Source organism: Strix uralensis, chromosome 1 (genome assembly GCF_047716275.1).
Source record: "Strix uralensis isolate ZFMK-TIS-50842 chromosome 1, bStrUra1, whole genome shotgun sequence".
Classification (NCBI taxonomy): Eukaryota; Metazoa; Chordata; class Aves; order Strigiformes; family Strigidae; genus Strix; species Strix uralensis.
In genome coordinates this window covers 92,510,476-92,525,922 of record NC_133972.1, presented here as the reverse complement: position 1 = coordinate 92,525,922, position 15,447 = coordinate 92,510,476, and the positions used below count along the sequence as shown (strand labels likewise).

Genomic DNA, 15,447 nt, shown 5'->3' with positions numbered 1-15,447 from the left:
TGCCTTCCAAGACTCACAACTAAAAAACACAAGCCTACTGAACAAACCTAAAACAAACAAACAAAAAATCCGCCCCGCCCCACCCCCCCCCAAAAAAAAAAACCCAAAACAAACAAAGAACCAAAACAAGTAAAAACCCACATAAAGTTCACCCCTCAAAACCCCACTTTTATCAGAGATGCTTTGGCACAGGAACATGTTAGAAATCTGGCCCTCTTCAGGGAACGCAATTGCAGAAGTGAGCTAATATTATTCATGGGTGATTCCTACTCAGGTCTTCAGCAAGATAACCAGGGTGGACACTCCAAGCCTTTTGGCTGGCAGACTTCCAGCCTCCTCTGGAATCTCCAGTGGCTTCAGGTATATTCCCATTTGCTCTGCCTCTGCTGCCCTTTGTGCAGCTGAGTGATTAGATCAGTGTTGTCTAGTAGCTTTCCTTCCTCTTCTAGTTGTGTCTAACAAGCTGTGTACAGCTTGATTGTCAAAAGTTTGCACAGTGATTGATATATCACTGCTTCTGAGGAAATGGATTTGGAAGAACCTGACATGGGGATCCCAGCCCAAAGAGCCAGCGTAGATGCCACCAACTGATTCCATAAGTTGCTGGCAACCTTTAACAAAGCATTGTATGGTCACGTTGAAAGGGTCTGGTCTGCATTTCCTCTGTGCTGTCTGGGTACCTGCTCAGTGATAGAGGGCCTGCACTTGAAGCATGCAGGTTGGAGTCAGTTAATCACAGCACCCTTAGATGCATAAGGAGGAGAGCGAGAGCTTCATGACCTGTATGTTGGAATGTCTCAACCAAGCTGAGCACTCTTAGATGCTTCCTTCATCCTACCTCTAAACCTTCATGAAAACAAGGTGATTTGGACACTATTTTTAAAACCATAAAAACTTAAAAAAGTTGTTTCTGACTGCCTGGGGAATTCCTGAGGCTCATGAGGTAGAAAGGCCTTGGGGAAGAAGAAAGTGTTTTTAAGGCTCTTCTTAACACTGTTGTTGAGTTAGTGCATGTTAAAGATGAATTGTTTGTAATTTGTTTTGTTCAGTTGGTGGGGAATCAGGATGATTCCTGGGTTAAAATAGAGTGTGGAAAAGAATGCAGAAGCCTCAGCAGAAAAGTGACCTTGCCCTGTGTTTGTGTCCTTACAGCAAAATGGGCACTAGGTTGCCTAAGAGCATCACCCTCTCATGGCATCATGAGGTGTACTTAGGACCTCAGGACTTAGCAGAGCAACTGCTGCAGTTGCCTTCTCAGACATGTCATCACTCACTTTGCCACACTGTCAAACTGCCGTGTTTGTGAATATTTTAGATCTGATAGATACCTCATAACTGATAAAGCTGTGGTGTTTTGGGCCTTCAGGAAATGCTTCATGGGTTACTAAAATTTACAGCCACTTTCATTATGGAAAGTAGAGGCAATATAGTTTAACATTTGAAATTCAGTTAATTGAAATGGAAATCTTATAGGAATCCCCTGTGATTACCTTTTGCCAGCTAAGTACACATTACATTGCACCTCAGGGGAAGCAAGGATGCTCTATGAACTTATGCAATGTAGTATTACAAGAAAGCAAATACTTTGTGTTGCTGAATGAAGATTGGATTAGAAAACCATCATTCAGGTTGAGTAACAGGTGGTTTGTGATTAAGGTGTTTCTGCTTTTTTGCTGTAGGAAAGACAGGAGATCAGTCTTTTTCTGTTTATGTTGTCATGCAAATTTTCTACAGAACAGCATTTCTCAATATTATCTTGGTGGAACGAACAGTCTTAAAAAATGAAGCAAATTACTATTCCCTAAGGAACAAACCCAAACCCCCCTAAAACAAAGAAATTATAAAAAACATTCATTCAAAAACATCTGCAAGAAACATGGAATGAACTGACAAACTTAAAATCTTCTCTTAAAGGAGACTGACAGTATCATGTTTAACACCACATGTTTATATAAATATGGATATGTATGCATATAGGCCCTTATTAGCCAGCAGCTCTGATTAATATTGAGCGCTTGAACGAAGTGTTGACTAGTGTGTGTAGTTAATTAGATGTAAGCATCTAATGGACCACTGTCAACAGTTGCTTCCTATTAAATGGTTATCTCTATTACAGAGACATGTTGCTGCAGTTTTCTTTCAGTGCTAGAGTTAGAATATATGCATTAAAACTCTATTCGTTGAGTAAATTTCAGGTGTGCTTTGCTATATGCTACCTGTTTTGAGAGAAGTTGATGGTATAAAGTTTGGTTTAGTTGCTTTTAATAACAGCTATAGCTAATTCCACTTGTGGTTTTGGCAAACGGTCATGATCTTCCTAATGCATCGAAGTCTAGACTGGACATGGAGAGACAAGTTCTACCAGCCTGAGCAAGTAACTTCACCTTTCACAAAGTTTCTTTTTAATATACCTACATTTAGTATGGACAATCGATGTAGCATGGCATTAGAAAAGCTTTTTAAAGGAATTACCTTGTTATACTCACCTTTTTTGTGGTGCTCCTTAAGTACTTGTAAGTTTACAAGTAAAATATAGTTTCCGGTCTTGATACCGCACCTGTAGCGAAGCGGGAACTGTGAAATAGTTTCTTGTAGTTCAACCAGCCAAAATTTGCGAAAACACACGTCTTCCACAGAAACAACCAATTAAATAGTAAAAAGCAAAGTACCTGTTATGACCAGACCTTTCTATAAATGCTACTGTTCTGTTTGTATTATGTATCTTCTTGATACCAAGTACTCACTTTTCTGCTTGTAGATCTTTTAAGTCTTTGTATACATATGGCTTAAGCCATATCGGACGAGCTGTCTGCTTCCTGGTCCTTCCTTTTATCAGCAAGGGTTCTGCCAGTGCCACTCTTCCAAGTTTGCTTTTTCCCTTCCTGGTATTCTGATTAACTACAGCTCTGCTGGGTTTTTTTCACAGCGTTTATTACTGATGTTTTCATAATAGAAAGTTTATGGTCTAAAATTAATTGTTAGATGATTTTATTTGGTAGCAGTGATTTTTCTGCAAACTTCCCACACAATTTTGGGAGGCCCCCAAAAAACTTTATTGTGCTGTATTCATTAACTCTTTCTCTGCTTGTATGGCTGCAGCATTCTTTTATGTGTTCAGTGTTATGAAATAATAAAGTCTTCTTTGTTATGAAATAGCTTGTTTGGGTTGTTGTTTCTTTTTGTAATAACATGGTATTTAAACAAAAGACTGCTTTATGTAATACACTGTAGCAATGATTTTTTAGTCCTCACTTCTGAGGACAAGTGAGGAAAGCAGCAGGAGCCAGACTGAGTTCTAACTTTGAACTAGTTTTCAGCATCTGGTTTTAGGATTTGATCGCAGTGAAATTTCATGATGCCCTGCTTCCAAGGCGAAATTTCAAGTACACCTTGTGCTGGTTTTCCTCTATTCCCATTGACAAGACAGAATACGCTTAAGCCTTCCCTGAATCCTGAGTGGTATGACAAAATAAATTATGAGCAAGACTTGTAGGACAGGAGTCTTAAGCTTGTTGCAGCCATTTTTACACTGTGTACACATACACTTTATCTCTAGGATGATCTTATCTAGCACGTGCCCGCTGTTTGCTTACTGTGGAAAAACGAAGAAATAGTGAAATGTGTTGTAAGTAATTGGCAGATACAGTCCTACACACTAACAATAAACCAGAATTATAATAGTGAAAAGCTTGAAGTTTAAAACAGCCTAGAATGGCTTTTTGAAGGGAAGTTTGTAGATTGTTAGTTCCTGAAGTCTACTCTTTGTCCTCAAAGCATTTTTTGCAGGTGCTGGAAAAGACATTGAGTTTATCCGATGAGTGACGGTTGTTATTTAAAAAAGTCACGTGTTAGAAAAGCAGGCGCCACTAAACAAGAAGACTTGACAGTTCCATCTGTAATGTTTTTGCTGGCAAAGTAAATCAGATATCGTTCCAAGGTCTGTACAACGCATGCTGCAAACCTCTAACACTGGAAAGAACTTGAGAGTTTAATGTGTTCTGGCTTCACGTTACATAAACAGGGGTCCCCATGGTCCTATATTGATTGGGCTTGTGGTCCACCACTGTTTTTGTGGGTATATGCTAGCCCATAAAATCACATTTTTGTTTTTGTCTGCCAACTCTCTTCTATTGCTTTGTCTATTAGGCTGCAGTGGTAAGTGCTACAGCTGGTGTGCTGAGGGATCCAGTGCAGAACAGTCAGACCACTATATTTCAGGCTGATGAGCCTGGGAGAAACCCTTTGCAATTTGATAGTACAACTAAATGTATGTCATGAATTGTCAGAATTACTTTATGTTATTTTGAGGATCACTGCATATCCCCTGGTATCAGCACAGGCTAACATCACAAGTGCTACAAATAAGTTGCAGCACATCTCTAGGAGCCACAGCCTAATAAAACAACTACTGTTTGTAACCCAGGGGTAGTCAGATGGGGAGAAGGCCCTGAAGTGAAAGATCAAGTGTTTAGTATACTCCAGTTATTTCATCTGTTGCCTGTCTTAGCCTTCAACTTTTGGGTTTTAGTAAAACTTCTCATCGTCCTTGCCGGTGAGTATGGAACACGAAGTTTTAGTGAAATTGGGAAGTGTTCTTCACTCTCTTGACTGGTTGACATTTGACTACACAGTAGGATTTAGGAAGTCAGCAAACTTCTAGGAAATTTTTTTTTCTTTAGGAGGCAGCAGTTAAATTCATTTAATCCTTGTACAAAGGAGACTGCAGCTTCTATTGTCAGCTTATATGGTTATGTGGTATGTTTAGACATCATTAAAATACTGACTTAAAATAAGTATGTCTGACATCTGTGTGGTGAAGGACTCCACAAACTGGCATACTTAGGATTCGGTTTATGTGGCCTCCTGCTGCTTCCTGACATGTACAGACCTACATCTCTCTGATGGGTACAGACTTTTTAGTAGGGCCTGTAGAGATAGGACAAGGGTTAATGTTTTTAAACTAAAAGAGGATAGATTCAGACTAGATATAAGGAAGAAATTTTTTTACAATGAGGCTGATAAAACACTGGAACAGGTTGCCCAGAGAGGTGGTAGATGCTCCAACCCTGGAAACATTCAGGGTCAGATTGGACAGGGCTCTGAGCAACATGATCTAGTTGAAAATGTCCCTGCTCATGGCAGGGGGGTTGTACTAGTTGTCCCTTCCAACCCAAACTATGCTACGATTCTGTGATCTCTAGAAGAGCAGTGTAAAACCTTTGCTTAGTTTTGCAGTGGCTTGCAATGTATCTTTGACACACATACTTAGTTGCATATTCTTCCCCGTTTCACCTTTGAACCTGTAGATCTTCCTGTGGTGTGCTGTGCCTTAGCTGTCTCTGCAGCAGTTTCCACTAGCTTGTGCTCACCTGCATAGTTAGTTTGATGATGAGGATCAGGCTACACTATAGTAGTGTTTAAATTTAGTAGCGAGTGACAGGGTGAAGAAAAAGAGGATCTTTTTATTAAACTTTCTTGACTGTCACCAGTGTCCACGTGAGCAAGGTACTGATAACTCTAGTTTTACTGCCACGGAGTGAATGACAATGAGCTTAATTTTCCTAGGTAATGAAGTCATCCTCTTGCCTTCAACTGTTGTAATATATAGGTTGTTACAGCTAGCATGCTTATTTCTCTGTAGATTTCCCTGTGCCAGTCTCACTAGGACTTTATCCCAAACTAATCCATTCTCTGCCTTCTCTTTGTGACTGGGAAAAATGCACTGGTCTGCAAATATGATTTTTTTTCCTATATGCAGCTTCTGTCCTCATGATCCCTTCCCTTTTGTCTGTTTTCACAGCGCCCGTGTGCTGTGCCATGTGGGGGTAATGATTACTAGACAGAACTGGACAAAATTCAGCATGCTGTTCTGCCACAACTTAAGTGGAAGTTATGAACAGTGCGTCTTAGCACTGTGCAGTGTACCATCCCCTGAGGTCAAATCTTTCTTAAACATCCACTGTCTTTTAAGGAAAGGTGATTTTTTTTTTACTTCACTGTGGAGTTAGTGCAGCCATACTATAGTGAGACGATGCCCATGCAAAACTGAACCAAGAAAATGTTATCTGAGTTCAAGAGGCAGCTGCTGAATCTTGGGGCCTATTGGTAAAACAGTTGCTTAGGCAAACTGTAGAAACATAAATATTGGAATAATTTAAAATTAAACTAGAGGGAGTGTTTCCAGCAGATTTGTGCACTCTGGACTTCTAGTAGGATGATCTTGCAATAAAAAGCCTCTCATTCAGTGACTGGCATAAGTTTTATGACAGCAAACAGTTGAGAGGCTGAGAACCAGCATTCATTTGGTCGTAAATCCTTCAAATTTACGATAATGGCTTTTATTTTGCATCAAGCATTCAGGTGTACTTACTTATAACTGAACTTCATAAAATTAAAGTCTGTGTAAATTTCAATTGCAATATTAATTCATTCAGAGTGGGCTGACAGTGGGACCTATGTAGACATTTCCTAGGTTATCTACCACATCTAGTATTTGTAGAGATGCTGTTTGCTCTCTGGTTCCTTTTTGTGCCAACGATCACATTACAAAAGTCATCACTCTAAGGAAGAAGGTCCTTTACTAGTATTTGAGAATAAAAATGTTTTCCTTATTTGAGAATAAGGATTGCATTAAAAAAGTCATCACTCAAAGGAAAAAGGCACTTTAATAGTGTTTGAAAATAAGGATGTTCCAGTGTTTTGAGTTCATTTTCTGGTGATATAAATAAGATCCCTCTAACAATTTCTCTAGTTAATAACTGATGTCCTGTGTCACTGCAGGGAATACACTGTGTAAGGAACTGTTGCCAGGTTAGCTTTCAGTTCTCTAAGGCAATACTTTCACTCACTCATTTCTTACTGTGGCACTTACTGTCATAGGGTCAGAAATTGGTAAATGTACTCGGGTCCCTATTGTGGTAAGTGCTATGTAATACAAGTGAGAGTGTTTCCCCAAACAGTTTATAATTCATATGGGAAAGGTAAAGCTGAATCAGGGAAATGAAAATACCCACAGTTAAACTTCCACTGCATATAGTTTTCTTAACGATTAGCACAGCTTCTGTAAAGATCCTGTCATCTGGTTGTCGATTTCCTTGTAACAACTCCTGTTGCTTCCTGCCTTTATTTGCCAGATCTTGGATGGATTTGCATGTGATAGCATGGGGATGCTGAAGCAGAGAGGTTTCCATGTGAAACACGCAGTCTAAAAACCTGTGTTCAGTCCTGGGGGGTTTTTAAGTGTCTTATTTCTACTTTTAGTTTTAACAACATTTGGGGTTTTTTCTGCTGTTAGTTTTGCCAGGCAGGTTAAGTCTATATTTAATTGAGTAAATGCATAGTAAGGCAACTTCTATCATTTGATCATGCTCTGAAGCAAATTGAGGTGCTCCTCCTGAATATCAACTATTTATTTTTACCTCAGTGCTTAGAGGGAGATTTTTGTCTTAAGAACAGAGGTGTGTTAGGACTGCTTTACATACACTTCTGGTACATGTTTTGTGCGCTAGATCAGTAGCACATTTTATATGAGATATAATTTAATAGCTGAACATCAACAATAGAAGAGGTAAATGTTCCACTAGTGTCTTGCAGAGCAGGAGTACTACAATGGAAAGAAATAAGACATGAAGAAAATATTAGCCTGTTCCTCTTCCTTTTTTTTTTTTTTTAAAGGGGAGGGGAGACATACCACCCCACCCTCACCCCCTCCCAAATAAAATGAATACAGTGTGGAGTTCAAAGGACAGTCAGACTGAGGTTGAGTGATATCTATCTTAGAACTGTACTGAATTTAGGATGAATCTTCTCCTCCCCAATATGTGAGTCAGAGACTACTTTGGATAACAAGCACCTGAGCTGTCAAGTTAGAGCAGTGTGAGTTGAAGCAAGCCTTGCTTTTATAGTATATTGAGGTTTCTTGCTGGCCAGTTAATCTGTATGGTTTTGCTGAATGGAATATACAGTGTTTAGTGTGATTGGTCACTGTATGCAAAACAGATCATGCCTAAAACGATAATCTCTTCATGTAGAAGTGACAGATGTACTTTTCAGCAAAGGCTTATAACTGTGGTGAAGAGTTTCACCACTAAGCTTGGTGTGTAGTTTACTTTCGTAAAGTGAAGGAGTAGGTCTTCTAGTAGCCCTTTGAAGTCCTGCTGCTACATTTGGTCAATTAGTTGCAGCATAGTGGCAGTAGCCAAAAGTTGCCTAAGGTGGGCATCATCTAGTTCTCCCTTTATTTTTTCCAAAGTGGGTCAATTTGCTCTTATGAATGACTGCCACCAAAATTTCCTATTTGCCTGTGGGACTCTGACCCACTGAAAACACAAAACACAAATACAGCATATTGTCATTATATCTGCTAGTGGCTGAGTGAAGCAGCTAACTGAAATCCTTTTATGCTACAGAGAACAGGCACAGCTGTAAACCAGCTGAAAAACTGCACAGCGACTACTGCTGCTGCCTACCTAGAAGGCTCTAGTTATATTGTAACCAGCCAAAAACACTTCTAGAAAAGTCTCTCAGTTTCTGGAATCATACTTCTGCCCTGGTTTGTAGAGTAGTTTCGTTATGTGGGTGTCCTCAACAGGGACTACGTGATCTGGGAGCTTGGCCCTTGTAGGCTGGACCTACCTCAGTGTTGCTGAGCAGGGCATCTGGGTTTTGGAGCTTAGGGAGTAAACTGCTCAGTGTCTCAGCTCCTGCTTCGTGTTCAAGGACCTAAAGTTATTATTATTACAAATAAATGTTCCAGCTCTAGGTCAGTGTTCTCATTTCTCCTAAAAATATTTACGGTCAGAATAATTAATCATTTAAGCAGTCAAACCTGACAGCAGCTATTTGATGGAGGAAATCACGCAAGGAAAGAAAAATTGGCAAGAGATTGTGGGAATACTGAAGTGGCCTTCTGCATTGTTGGAAGTGACAATTTTGTCCATTGTTTCCCTTGGACCGTCCTTTATCTTCTCACTAGTCAGCTGGATAGCTTTGTGCCTGCTGTGTTTCGGAAAGGTTGGGACACAGAGCCATGTGATGATCACACAATTGTGCATGGAGCTTCGGCTCCTGTATTCTTGCCATAGAATAAAAAGGCTATTGTTTCCAGCCTAATAATAAAGCAGGAAAAAAATCACAAAGGTCTTTCCTCTAGATAGAAGGCTGGCTTAGCAACAGGCAGGAGAGAGCTAGCAAGGAATTTATTTGCTGGAAATGGCTTTCCAGTTTGCATTTTCATTTCATCTTGTTTTACTGATGGCTGGAGAAGATACTTAACAGAACTGCAAAATCAGGTAGGGTAGATTTCTAAATGTGAGCTGATGATATGAGTAGTCTAGCACTGGAAGCAGAGGGGTTTTCAGGCTGTGTTGCAATTCAGTTTTTAGAATCGTTAAATCCTAGTGGAGGAGCAACCATGCCTTTGTATATGTGCATTCCCCTGTCAAATAGAGGGGCCTTTAGACACTTGTTAGGAGCAGTGTACATCAATAAGAAAATACTTAAGGACTTGCCAAAGTAGAGTAAATAGTATGTATTGGTCCTTTCTGGGAGGCAGGTTCTGCTGAAGTAAATTAGGAATATGAAGCCTTTTCTAGGAAAATCCACTCCTGAAAGGTATTGATGAAACAAAATACCTCAAATATCAAATCTAATTTTTATGGGTCAGCACAACTCTGAAAAGCATGGCTGGACTCTTTTTTTTTTTTTTTTTTTTTTTCATTTAATGTCAGACTTAGCATACTCTCTCTCACCCCCATCTCAGTTCAAAGGGGTTATGTGGCAGGCTTGAGTAGTGCCACATGTGGAGAGATGTAATTTGTGGTATGGTAACTTCTAGGGTCACCTCCAGACAGTGGGACTGAGACTTCACTATTGATCCACATGTTGGAGGAAGCAGATACAGAAACTACGTTGTTACATCTGGCCTCCTGCCATTGCCAGTTTGGACTCTTACTACGTCTTATTCTATTGTCAGTAGCGTTGTCTGGTGTTGATCCAGTGCTTGTAATAGCAAAATGTAAATCTATGTTGCTGTTAATATATATATTGATAAACACACACATATATATAAAATATGATACAAAAAATGAATTAATTATTCTATAATTTCTTGTCCAAACACTTGTATGTTTGCTTGTAGACACTTCCTTTTCTAGATGAGGTGACTTGTGGCTTTAATCACCTGCCCAGCAGGTAGTATGATCTTCAGAAGTGCCGATATTTAACAGCTGTTAACAGTCTGCCTCCTAGCACAGACTAAATTTTATTGAATGGCTTGCACTAACATGGTAAGAGGTGACTTTTCCTAGAGATGTACAATACTGAAAGCATAAGAAAATTACTACTTCACGGGGAGTAATAGCAACTTTATGGGGAGTCTGCAGTCACCAATGATTTCTTAGTGAAACTGAACTTCACTACTTCTAGAGTGAGAAAAATTAGGAATTTTTGATTATTAGATAGAAAATATTACTTGGTACGTTTAGGATATAAGGGTGACTTTGGTTTTTTTTTTTTTTTTTAAATGCTGTCAACCATACTGAATATTGCAAATGGTCTTGCATTACCAAGTAAGCTAGAAACATGTTAGTTTTTTTCCTTTCTTGACTTCTCCAACAGAAAAATAGAAAATGTTCATTTTGATGCTGGGTAAATGAGTGATATATCCACAAGGCTCAGAAATGCTACTTAAATTGAGTCAATGTTATAATGGCACAATAATGAAGAAATTTGAATTTCTAGAGGAAAGCCTGGAAAATGGATGTGCCCCATTATACATAATGATGGTGGTGATAATACTTCATTAGAAGCACTTCATTAAGACCATCAATACTTAGCCTATTGTAAGTAACAAAGTTTTACCAACACACTTTGTTCAAGTATTGCAAACAGTTCCTGACAGTGTGAAGGGAGAATGCCTTTGGCTATTTAAACAGTACCTACAGGCTGCCCTTTGGCAGCACTGTTTTATAGGAGCTGCAGCTGATCAATGTTATGCCTTGAAATAGAGTAATATTATTTGAAATACCCGCTGCACTAAAAATTTGTTACCTTTTTTTAATGTAAAATCTTTCAGAACAATTTTTCCAATGTTCCAATTCCCCCAACTTCCTTTTTCTCTCTTTCCCCCATATCAATTTAGGTAATGAAGGTTCTTCCTAGGTTTTGGAGGAGTGGGTTTGGACTCCCTAATCTCTACATACTGCCTTATCTAAATATTCCTGTCAAATGCAGTAGAGCTGGGTTTTTTTAGATAATTGGTGGCACACTCCAGAAGAAGGAAACAAAGTAGCCAAAACAGGGAGAAAGTTTATGCTGAAATTTATATTCAAACACTGTAAACTTGTAAACAGAAAAGTCGGACCCATTGTAGGAAGTAGCCTGAAAATCATCAGCAAAAGGAATTTAAGGTAGATATTCACAAATCTACCAATGAGATAGTGAAATGAGAAAAGGAAAGGTCTTCTGAAATAGAAAGTATTTCAGGACGAGTAGGGTTTTTCGTCTGGAAGGAACTAAGATTGCTTCTCAGCTTCCTGAGATGTCATTTCCAGCCCAACTGGAGAGCAACAAGCACTCTACAGACAAATGGAGGTTGCTATGGCTGGCTTACTGCAACATGCTGACCGGGCTGCCAGAGAGTCCTAGTCTGTCCCTCTTGAGATGTAATAAGCTGAGTGATGATGGATACCTGTCAGTGCTGTTTTCTGGAAGTAGAAATCATGAGGTATTGATTTAATTCCCTTCATAAGCAGGAGGCCAAGTTGTCTGATACCTTCATATGGCTGCTGTTGCTTCATTGGACTGCTGGAGCAGTTTATGCAGATGAATACTGAGTTCTGGTGTCACTTTCACCCTTACCTGCAGAGTGACTGGTCCGTGCCATTGGCCCTTGCTGATGCTTCAGGAGAGGCAGAGCTCATTTATGGATAGAATTTCTGACAGTTTCCCTGTGAACCAAGGGACACAACAGAACAGCCTTCCCTTTCTCCTGCTCTGTTACTGTGGTATGAGACTGGGCAGATTTTCAGCAGTGTTGAATTCCTGTTTGAAACAGAGACGAGTACTGCTGCATATGGAGAGCAAAACACTGGAATGTCTGCTTATTCACTTCTTCTCATTGAGAAATTGTATCTTCCTATTTTTCTTGTGTTTTTGACAGCCGTTGAATGTATCAGACTGGTAAAGGGACAGCAGCACAAACTGGGCACATGATGTATTGTCCAAAGAATCATAGAATGATTGGGTTGGAAGGGACCTTAAAGATCTAGTTCCAAGCCCCCTGCCATGGAAAGGGACACCTTCCACTAGATCAGGTTGCTCAAAGCCCCGTCCAACCTGGCCTTGAACACTTCCACGGAGGCAGCAGTGACCACTCCTCTGGGCAACCTGTTCCAGTGTCTCACCACCCTCACAGGAAAGAATTTCTGGCATCTAATCTAAATCTACCCTCTTCTAGTTTAAAACTGTTACCCCTTGTCCTATCACTACATGCCCTTGTAAGAAGTCTCTCTCCAGTTTTCTTGTAGGTCCCCTTTAAGCACTGGAAGGCCACCATAAGGTCTCCCTGGAGCCTTCTCTGTTCCAGGCTGAACAACCCCAACTTTCTCAGCCTGTCCTCATAGGGGAGGTGCTCCAGTTCCCAGTCATCTTTGTGGCCTTCTCTGGACCCGCTCGAGCATGTCCATGTCTTTCTTATGCTGGGGGCCCCAGACCTGAACACAGTATCCCAGGGGGGGCTCATGAGAGTGGAGTAGAGGGGGAGAATCACCCTCCTTGACCTGCTGGCAACACTTCTCTTGATGTCGCCCAGGATACAGTTGGCTTTCATGGCTGCAAGCGCACATTGCTGGCTCATAGTCAGTTTTTCATCCACCAGTACCCCCAAGTCCTTCTCTTCAGGGCTGCTCTCAATCCACTCATCGCCCAGCCTGTATTTGTGCTTGGGATTGCCTTGACCCATGTGCAGGACCTTGTACTTGGCCTTGTTGAACTTCATGAGGTTCATATGGGCTCATCTGTCCAACCCGTCAAGGTCCCTCTGGATGGCATCCCTTCCCTCTAGAGTATCAACCACACCACACAGCTTGGTGTCATCAGCAAACTTGCTGAGTGTGCACTCAGTCCCACCGTCCATGTCCCCAGCAAAGATGTTAAACAGCACTGGTCCCAATACCGACCCCTGAGGAATGCCACTCGTCACTGGTCTCCACTTGGGCATTGACTGCAACTCTTTGAGTGCAACCATCCAGCCAATTCCTTATCCACCAACTTGTCCATCCCTCAAATCCATGTGTCTCCATTTCAGAACCAAGGATGTTGTGCAGGACAGTGTCAAATGCTTTCAAAGAAGCAGACGTAATATGGGGTGGTGCAGAATGTACCTAACTCAGTGATCCTTGACTGTTAAGAAACACTGTTAAAGGGGACATTTTAAAAAACAGTGGCAATGTAGAGAATTTAAATGGTTCTATATGCATGGAGTTAACCCAGGAGTTCTGAAACTTTGTTCAAAATTAAATGGTGGAAATCAGCAAAACACATAAGAAGCAAGATGCTACTTTTGATGCCTGATGGGTAGAGTTCCACTTCCTTTTGAAAAAACGAAAGGTAAGAACTGAGCTAACTTTCCTTTGTCACAACCAGGTTACTGAGATAAAGTATTTTGATTGAAATGTGGTATATTTCAGTGTAGTTGATTGAATAATCAGGCTGTGACTCTAATGCTGTTGTAGGGGTTTATGCTGGGCTATCTGGAGAAGAAAAGGCCAAAGGAAGCATCAGGTTTAGCAAGCAAAGAGTTTAGATAATGCTAGCAATTTCATGTTGGAATTTAATTAAATGCTAGTAGTATGTTCCAATTATTAATTAAATCACTTGTTTCACTTGTTCCTTTTACTTTGTATTATATAGCTTGACTGGGCAAAGTGGAATAGTTAATACAGCATATTGAAGGATCAGGATGAAATCATCCATATTTTTCTAAATTAAGTTGTCAGGACTTGGTTTAGACTATAGGAGTGTTTCAGGCAGGACTCATGATCTTTCCGTGTTTCTGCAGTTCCTTGCACACTGCTGTCACCATTCAGACATCATGTCAATTTCTGTGATGCACTTTATTTGACATAGCATCCAACTCCCACCGGTATGATGTGTGGAAGTGAGTGTTTTTGACTTGGCATTAGAGTTGTATCATCACAGCAAGTGCTGCATTAACGTTGCCTGTTGGGTTTTGAAAAACAACTGTGGTGGTTTTGCACAGAAATATTTTTCATGGAGGAAAAAGTAAAGAGGTTTGGGCCTTGTCTCGCTGCTTAAGGAGGTCTTCTGTTTGATTTTTGAGTGTGCTGATTATTAACACTGCTAGGAGAATGAGCTGGTTATTCCAACTTAATGGATCATCATTTTTGTATTTTTTGCGGTAGCCTTTGGAAGTTTTCAAATGTGAATGTTTAATCTGGTCCTCAAACATCTTTAGAGTGGGCTGGACTATGCAGTGGGAACATGAGGCCAGTCATGCAGCATGTTCATGTCCTCCTGATTTGGTTGGTAGGAAAAAGAATGTACATAGCAGCAGGTCCCTCAGCAGCAGTACATAAGTGGCTGCTGTTTTGGTTAAAGAGTGGGAAGTGACTGTGTCAGGCTTGACAGGGCTGTCATAGGCACACGTGAGTACAAATCCAGTGCAGACAAGCATTGTCATTTTAGTGAGATATCTAGATGTCTGGAAGAGATGACAGAGGGAGAAGAGAATGGCCCACAGGACAGACAGTCAAAAAAACCCAACCTAGTCGGTCTTAGAGCAGTGAAGCAACTGTCAAGTAGCAGTCACTTCTTTTCCTGCTTCTTGTTTTCAAGTCCTCAATGTTTTTTTGCTCCTTTACTGCTCCAGCCACTGTTAAGTTTCATTTCAAGGACAGCAAAGTTTGGTGTATCAGCAGAGGTTAACTCGCCTACTAAAACACAGATGTGACAGGCAGTTGCATTCTTGTTTGGGGTAAGAAAAACGTTGTTATAATACAAGCAAAGACTTTCTAATAATTCTGAAAGAATATCTCCTACAGCTGAGTTTCATGGGAAGGGCTTTGTTATTGGGTTTTTTGGTTTGGTTTGTTTTTTGACAACTGACTAGTCTGAGCAGTGTAGCTGGAAAGAAGACTTGCTTGGATTATTTCATGCTGCTTTACAGCAAAGATTTTACTTCCAACTCTGTTAGAACTGACAAAGACAAGACGCTAATATTTGGTCCTGCCTAGGTCTTTCAGTTTGGATGTGGACTTTGTCTGCAGTGGTGCTGAACTGGCCTTTAGTTTCCTTTGATAGTGGTTTTCAGGAGACCGCTTAGAGTTTGTGACTGAACAGACTGCACACAGATGCTGATCTTCTGCTTTTCTGCCCCTGAAAGACAGTTTGCCCATATTGTGCTCTTACTCCAGTAGGGTTTTAACA

The 15,447-nt window shown here is 40.5% G+C and overlaps 1 protein-coding gene across 2 annotated transcripts in view; it reads left to right on the top strand.

Annotated features, from left to right (window-relative positions):
* Positions 1–15,447, top strand: part of FBXL7 (F-box and leucine rich repeat protein 7) — a 197,057-nt gene that overhangs the window by 111,497 nt on the left and 70,113 nt on the right. Inside the window, exon 1 of one of the 2 annotated variants that reach the window (XM_074874026.1) lies at positions 9,279–9,290. The exons of the other annotated variant lie outside the window; for it this stretch is intronic. The gene's annotated coding sequence lies outside the window, so the exon portion shown is untranslated. Of the gene's footprint in view, positions 1–9,278; positions 9,291–15,447 lie in introns of those variants that run through there. 2 annotated transcript variants of the gene reach the window in all.